Raw genomic sequence first — 6911 nt, forward strand, 5'->3', positions numbered from 1 at the left:
TGTTTGTGTGGGCTTCCCATAAGCATCAGGCTGGCCAGTGTGGGGAAAGAATATGCTGAACTAGATAGGTCTTTGATTTGTTATGTTCTTAATCTGGGACTTTGCACATGCAAGGCATGTGCCATACCACAGAGTCCTCTTTCCCCTGGTTTTATGGGACTAATTAATCCAGATTAATTAATCTGAAATAACTCATTTTGCCTGAGTAGCATAGCCAAGGACCTGTCAACACTTGTATGTCCTCCAACTGTGTCACTTCGGTCAAATTCTAGGACTCTGTATGAGGTGTGCAGGAACTCCAAGTGTCACATTGGTTAAATTTTTTAAAAATCCAGAAGGAAATTTTCTTACATAAGGGGAAAAGGACCCTGTCCCCTGCTCTAATTGTCTATAACTTTAGTCCAAGACTGGGTTGAGTCATCCCATAGGATAAAGTTGAGATTTTTTTTGGGGGGGGGGGAGAAAGCAGCAGGTCTGAGATGAAATAGCAACAATAAATGGAGTGGTGTGTCATCATAGTACTGTTATAAAAACATTGTTTGTGGATTTTCCTGCTGTCCAAGGACTTCAGTGGCCACTAGGTGACAATGTTGATCTAGTTTAAGAGCCATCGGTTGTTGACAGAACATATACTAACCTGGAAGAAAACACTTTAAAGTCTTTAATTATCCATGTTTTGTCTGCTCTGGGGAATTCCAACTGCCTTTTCCTTCCAGCTTTTCTGAAGGATGTTATTCTTTTCCAATAAATCAGCATTATATACATGTAAAATGGCATAAAATTCACTGCCTGCAAGTACTGATAATTTTACAAGAGCATTTTGAAAGAAAGAGAAGACAAGTAGAGTTGCAGTTGGAAAGGAGAGGAAAGGCCTTTCTCACAGCCCTTCCCTGTCACAGACAGGATAGCTAATCTTTCAGTGGAAAACAAAATAGATGGGATGATCCTCTCTTATCCCAGCTCAAGCAGAGCAGGTGCTCTAATTTGATGGGTGGCTTGTCCAGCTGGGAAAAGAAGTGAGTGAAGACTGAGGGGCAGGGAGAGGTGCACAAAAAGGGAAGGAGCTGGAGCTGGGTCCTCCAGTTGCTTCTAGGCTATCAGCACTTTTGTGTGGATCTCTTACCCATTTGGGTAGATGGCAATATATGTCCTTTGCACAATGAAGTGCACCTTAAAAACACAAGAATCTGCTGGATCAGGCCAGTAGCCCATCCAGTCCAGCATCCTCTTTTCACAGTGACCTACCAGTTGCCCATGAGAAGCCCGCAAGCAGGACCTGAGCACAAGAGCTCCCCCCACAGTTTCCAGCAACTGGTATTCAGAAGCGTACAAATACCAGTTGCTGGAAACTGCAGGAGAGGAGAATGCTCTTTGCACTCAGGTTTTGCTTGCAGGTTTCCCATAGGCAATTGGTTGGCCATTGTGAGAACAGGATACTCGATTGGATGGGCCACTGGTCCAATCCAGCATGCTCTTCTTATGTTCTCTTGGTTCCAGGTAAGTGAGGCTGGGATCTGCATAAAACCTGCAGTATGCTCTCTCAAGGGCAATTGAGCTTCTAAAAGCATTTTAAGTAGAGACCTTATCCCAATCTGCATCTGTTTTGGAATTGCTTTTTAATATGTCTTTAAAGCTTTTTTTTTTTAAGATGTTTTTAAAGATGTTTTGTTTTAATATGTTTTTAAGGATGTTTTGCTGTAATATATTTTAAAGTCTGTTTTTATGATGTTTTAGAGTATTTTTAGTGCTTTTGTTTGCCACCCTGGGCTCCTACTGGGAGGAAGGGCAGGATATAAATCTAATAAATAAATAAAATAAAACCTTGACCTTATGACATAGTCTTGGTTCCAGTTGACAGAGTATAACCAGAGGATAAGTTATACTCCTTAGGACAGGTAGATGAGTCTACTGATTGCTCTCTTACGGTAACTGGCGTATAAGGATGGAAGCTGACATTTCCAACTTTTTAGATGCCAATTGGAATTAAATTATTTTGCCTGAAGTTTAGGTTGTACATCCAGAGTACATTTTCTGCTCACTTTTAACAGCAGGCGGGAGCCCCAGGCTTCCAAATGGTTTTAATAATATCATGATATCAGATGTGGTCTCGTAGTCAGCTAGCATCAGACGAATCCAAGAACCTCAGGGTAAAAAGCTGTTGTTTCATTAGGAATGCCCTTCATATTTAGGATGTGAGTTTTCATTCCACAATGAAAATTAAGAAGGCATGTTTTTAGATCCTCAGTATGGATACACAAATATGAAATATTTTGAATAGATTAGCATTTTAACAAACGTGAGATTTGGAGATGCTCATTCACCTATATAGGAATATAAGAAGCTCCTTATACGAAGTCAGACTATTGATCCGTCTAGTCAGGACTGCAGTGTCTACACGCTGACTGACAGCGGTTATCCAATGTCCAAGTTTCCAGTTTTCCCAGCTCTACTGGGAGATGTCAGGAACTAAACCTGGGATCTTTGGCATGCAAATCAGGTGGTCTTCCACTTGGCCTATCTAGCTCAGCATTGTCTGTACTGAGTGGCAGCACTTCTCCAGAGTTTCAGAAGTGGAACAGTCCCCGCCCTCTGGAGCTGCCAGTAATTGAACCTGGGACTTTCTGTTCTGCCACTGAGCAATGGCCCCTCCCCAGAGTCCAACTCCGAGTACGGCTTAGTTGGATATCATCCATGGTTCAGAAGTTATGTAATAAAATGTCTTTATATCTACTTTCAGCCTGTTAAAGATTCTTTTAGTTGATTAACAACCTGCCTAACAAATGAATTAGTCAAAAGCCTCTTTATTAGCTTTTAGAAGAGTTTTTTAAAATTATATATTTTTTACGTTTGGAGTAATTTTATGGCACTGTGTTTTAATAATGGTTTTATCTAGTGTTATTTTAATATCTTTAAACAAAATCCTATGCACATCTGCTCATAGTCGGAAGTAAATCCCATTGAATTCATTGAGACTTACTTCCAGATAAGTATGTATAGGAGTGCAGCCTTAATGTTTTTATTTTATTGTTTTAATAGCTTGTGATCTTATTGTTTTATTGTTGTTTTATAGATTGCTTTGTAAATCACTTTGAGAAGGTGAACACCCTAAAAGGCGGGATTGGGGGAAACAACTATTAAATACATAAGCAATAAAATAAACAAGAAAAACAATTAATTAAAATAAATTTACTGATTGTCAAACATGCACATGTTACATCTCTGAAGGAAGTGTGAGGTGACATAGTTCAATAAACAAAAACGTACCACTCACTGTTTGAAAGAAAATCTCTCCTCAATATTGTAAATTCCAATATCTTATGTATTCTATATTGCTTTTAATATTTTATTGTCCATTATTTTTTAATTCCTTATCACCAGTATAGTGTAGTAGTAAATTCAGAAGTGTTGGGTCCCTTCATGATAGTTACAGCTACACCGCCTTCCATCCTTTTTATTTTTTGCTGCTGCTGGCTTGAGAATGAGATCCTTGTTAAGGCCATCTTGCACAACAACAGATGCCCCTACAGGACAATAAGCATGAAAAGGGAGAGTGTTAGCTACTGAGAAGAGTCTTCTTAGTGGCTGACTCACTTCCTTTCTCTCTGATTGGTTCCAATCAGCAGGAAAGGACAAGGAAGCTTGTTAGAAGACTCTGCTCAGTGGCTAATACACTCATGCTGATTGGCTCATAGGATGCTGGAGACATAGGGACCCTGCTGGGACACTGCTCTGAAAAAAGTAGAGTCTAAGACCCCCTGAGGCTCTGGAAAACTACATCCCTGCTTATCACAGTAACACACCAGAGACAAAGGAAGAAGTGGAAAAGATCCTTGGGTTAATGAGGCAAACTGCCTGAGTGTTTGACCTTGGCCCATGTTGTCTGATTAAGGCTGCCAGAGGAAGCAAAAAAAATATCAGCATTATCATGTTGTGGTTCATTCCTTTTTTAAATACCTGCTTTACCCATAATAACCAGTGTTTGGTAAAGAGAGTAGGGAGGTCCTTTAGTACTCAACAGAAATCTGCATGCAACCATGATGCTCATTCATCATTGTGTTCAGTTTCCAACATCGTATCATGGAAAACACTAAAACAAAATTCTGTTCATTTACGTGTGTGTGTAACTCTGTCCTGTCCTTTCATTATTCATGTCCGAGAGAGAAAATAACCCTGAAGGCAAATGGCTGCTTGATGGGCAATTACCTGGTTCATTAACTTGGGAAGAAAAGCAATGAAGAAACATATGGAGATAACATCAACAGCACTGTAAATAAGGTAAGACCCTTACACCATCATTACAGGAGACAAAATCAATTACATATTTTTTGGTAAGTATAGTGGATTGGGATGAAAGAAACTCAGTGTAATGAAATGCAAACTAGTACAGACTAGGACACAGTAATGGTCCGATGGACCACAAGCAGCACGAAATGCCACAGCAAATCACATCCCTAATCAAGTATTCAATCTGTACTTGGTGGGGTTGCACTTTCCTGTAGAGACCAAGTTCATAACTTGGGGGCATCTAGATCCAGCTTTGCGGCTGGATTCACAAGTGCCATCCTTAGCATTGACTGTTTTCCACCTGTTTCAACTGGTGCATTAGCGGCATCCGTTCTTCAAAAGAGATGACCTAACCATAGTTATCTGTTCACTAGTACCACCCAGACTAGGGCTGTAAACACACTTGTTGACAGAACAAAACATTTCTGCTAGTCACACCTGGAGGGGAAATGGGTTGATCTGCTGATCAGTTACAAAATCTAATTGAAGCTGATTTTTTTTTAAAAAAAACAAGCTGCTCCCACCAGGTTTTATAGTAAAAAGGGAGAGGTGCAGACGCACTGGAACTGGCAGAATAATGAGTGTGTTTCTAGTCTAGATTACTGCAATGTGTTACATGTGGGAGTTTCAAAATGAAACTGGAACAGAATGCAGCAACAAGATTGTTGGCTGGGGCTGACTGCACGGAATACATCTTACCTTACCTGTACTAAAAGAACTTCACTGTCTAACGTTATGGTTCTGGGTGGGCACAGTTTAAATGCTGGTTTTAACCCCCAGTGCCCTAAATGGCTTGGGATTTAGATATCGAAAGACCTCTCAGGTAAACCTGCCTGTTCTGTTGACATCTGCTTCAGAGGCCTTTCTCTGTACCACCTTTGGAAATAAGGTGAGTGGCTACTGGGGAGAGGACTTCTTCAGTGGAACTCTCTCCCTAGACGTGCACCTTTTCCAGAGCAAACCTGTACATCAGGCCTAGAGGTCAAATGCGGCCCTCCAAGCCGCAGCCCCTTCCCTAGGCACACCATAGAATCATAGAATAGTAGAGTTGGAAGGGGCCTATAAGGCCATCAAGTCCAACCCCCTGCGCAATGCAGGAATCCAAATCAAAGCATTCCCGACAGATGGCTCTCCAGCTGCCTCTTGAATGTCTGCAGTGTCGGACAGCCCACTACCTCTCTAGGTAATTGATGCCATTGTCGTATGGCTCTAACAGTTAGGAAGTTTTTCCTGATGTCCAGTCGAAATCTGGCTTCCTGCAACTTGAGCCCATTATTCCATGTCCTGCACTCTGGGACGATCGAGAAGAGATCCCGGCCCTCTATGTGACAACCTTTCATGTACTTGAAGAGTGCTATCATATCTCCTCTCAGTCTTCTCTTCTCCAGGTTAAACATGCCCAGTTTTTTCAGTCTCCTCATAGATTGGTTTGGCAGGATTTGTTCTTCATAAATCCATGTTGGCTCCTAGTAATCACTGCATTGTTTGCAAGGTGCTTACAGATTGACTGCTTTATAATCCGCTCCAGAGTTTTTCCAGGGATTGATGTTAGGCTGACTGGTCTGTAAGAACATAAGAATGTAAGAAGAGCCTGTTGGATCAGGCCAGTGGCCCATCTAGTCCAGCATCCTGTTCTCACAGTGGCCAACCAGGTGCCTGGGGGAAGCCCGCAAGCAAGACCTGAGTGCAAGAACACTCTCCCCTCCTGAGGCTTCCGGCAACTGGTTTTCAGAAGCATGCTGCCTCTGACTAGGGTGGCACAGCAGAGCCATCACGGCTAGTAGCCATTGATAGCCCTGTTCTCCATGAATTTGTCTAGTCTTCTTTTAAAGCCATCCAAGCTGGTGGCCATTACTGCATCTTGTGGGAGCAAATTCCATAGTTTAACTATGCGCTGAGTAAAGAAGTACTTCCTTTTGTCTGTCCTGAATATTCCAACATTCACCTTCTTTGAATGTCCACGAGTTCTAGTATTATGAGAGAGGGACAAAACCTTTTCTGTATCCACTTTCTCAATGCCATGCATAATTTTATACACTTCTATCATGTCTCCTCTGACCCTCCTTTTCTCTAAACTAAAAAGCCCCAAATGCTGCAACCTTTCCTCATAAGGGAGTCGCTCCATCCCCTTGATGATTCTGGTTGCCCTCTTCTGAACCTTTTCCAACTCTATAATATCCTTTTTGAGATGAGGCAACCAGAACTGTACACAGTATTCCAAGTGCGGCCACACCATAGATTTATACAACGGCATTATGATATCGGCTGTTTTATTTTCAATATCTTTCCTAATTATCCCTAGCATGGAATTTGCCTTTTTCACAGCTGCCGCACACTGGGTCAACATTTTCATCGTGCTGTCCACTACAACCCCGAGGTCTCTCTCCTGGTCGGTCACCCCCAGTTCAGACGCCATGAGCGTATATGGTTAATTCAGATTTTTTGCTACAATATGCATAATTTTACACTTGTTTATATTGAATTGCATTTGCCATTTTTCCGCCCATTCACTCAGTTGGGAGCTCTTCACAATCCCTTTTTGTTTTAACAACCCTGAACAGTTTAGTGTCGTCAGCAAACTTGGCCACTTCACTGCTCACTCCTAATTCTAGGTCATTAATGAACAA

Source organism: Rhineura floridana, chromosome 3, assembly GCF_030035675.1.
Source record: "Rhineura floridana isolate rRhiFlo1 chromosome 3, rRhiFlo1.hap2, whole genome shotgun sequence".
Lineage (NCBI taxonomy): Eukaryota > Metazoa > Chordata > Lepidosauria > Squamata > Rhineuridae > Rhineura > Rhineura floridana.